The sequence below is a fragment of the Melozone crissalis genome, unplaced genomic scaffold (assembly GCF_028551555.1).
Source record: "Melozone crissalis strain CALT ecotype California unplaced genomic scaffold, PUWL_Pcris_2 ptg000036l_1, whole genome shotgun sequence".
In the NCBI taxonomy this organism is placed as follows: domain Eukaryota; kingdom Metazoa; phylum Chordata; class Aves; order Passeriformes; family Passerellidae; genus Melozone; species Melozone crissalis.
In genome coordinates this window covers 12,795,206-12,796,689 of record NW_026535814.1, presented here as the reverse complement: position 1 = coordinate 12,796,689, position 1,484 = coordinate 12,795,206, and positions in this window count along the sequence as shown.

The window sequence follows — 1,484 nt, the reverse complement described above, 5'->3', positions numbered from 1 at the left end:
CGCTGCCCGCCGCCGCCTCCCTGCCCTGCCCAGCCCGGCTTGGCTCGGCCCGGCTCGGCCCGGCCCCGCCGCGCTCCGGCCCCGCCCCGCCCCGCCCCGGGACCGCCCGCCGGGGCGGAGCCGCGGTTTGAACGCGGGGCGGCGGCGGGACCGGCAGGTAACGGGCGGCGGGGCGGCGTGGGCGGCGTGGGCGGCGTGCGGCCGGGGTCATAACCATAACTGTAACCATAACCATAACCATAACCGGGACCGCAACCATAACCAGGACCGCCACCGGTGTTTGTGTCCCGTCCCGATCTCCACCCGAGGAAAAGCCCTGGGCAGGATGAGCCCCGAGTAGCCCAGCCTGACTTTGGTGGTAGCCCCGCTTAGGGCACAAGGCTCAACTGCATGTCCCATAAAAATCCCTTTGGCTAAATTAGTCCCTGATTCCACCAAGTATTTCCTGAATTCATGTCGCAGTCAGAGAAAAACATTTGGTTGAAGTTTAGTAAATGTTTTCTTAGTGCGTTCATGTGGTTTGGTTTTTAATTTTTTTTTTTATTACTGGAAACATTTATTTATTTAAAACATATTTCATTTGATTAAAAAAAAGAGACCAAAACAACAACAACAACAACAAAAAAAACCCCACAAAAAACCCAAAAAAACCAAAAAAAAACCCAAAACAAAACAGAACTCTGATAATGAGTAAATTACTTCGGTTTTGGTAAAGAGAAGCTTTCTGTTCAATCCTGCAAGACTTTTAATGCATCTTTTTATCATCTACTGAAAAGATATAGTACCCTTGGTTTTGACTGATCCAAAATACACTTTTAGTACCCTGCAGCACAGGCGAATTTAAGGAAGGCTAGACTCTTGTTTTACTTCCAGTATAACTCCTGCAGTATTTACTCCTTTAGTCCTCGGGGTGGCTGAGGAGCGGCTGTGGGCTCCAGGGTTTCTCCCTTCCCCTTTCTCTGACCTCACAGTGTGGGATGTGCAGCCCTTGGAGCTCACTCACTGTGTGTTTATGCTCCTGAGACACCAAAGAGGCTGTGCAATAAGAACAGGACATTTTTTGAGGGTACCCAAAAATTTAGAAATGGTGAAGGGGATGCTGCTAATGGTGTACAGATAGTTAACAGTAATAGAGGGTGTTCAGTGGTTTTTGAACGTGAGCTGGGGAGAAGCAAGCTGGAGCAGTTCGGCCAGTGGTGGGTCAAGTGTTTTCTAGTGTACCCACAGGCTGCAGACAGCTCTCACCCTGCAGACCTCACACAAAATATATTGTGCAATAATGGGAATGTTAGAATTTCTTTACATGAGTAGATGGTAAAACCTGGTATAACTTGTTTGTTTTAATTATTATGTGTTAAAAGAAATTGATTGGTCTGGGAAATGAAAGCCTTGACTGCAGTGTACCTGGGCTAGAGGCGCTCTGCGAATGGCAGGACTTTAGTCGATTACTGGTGAGTATTTTGCAGCTGCACTTGAATATAATG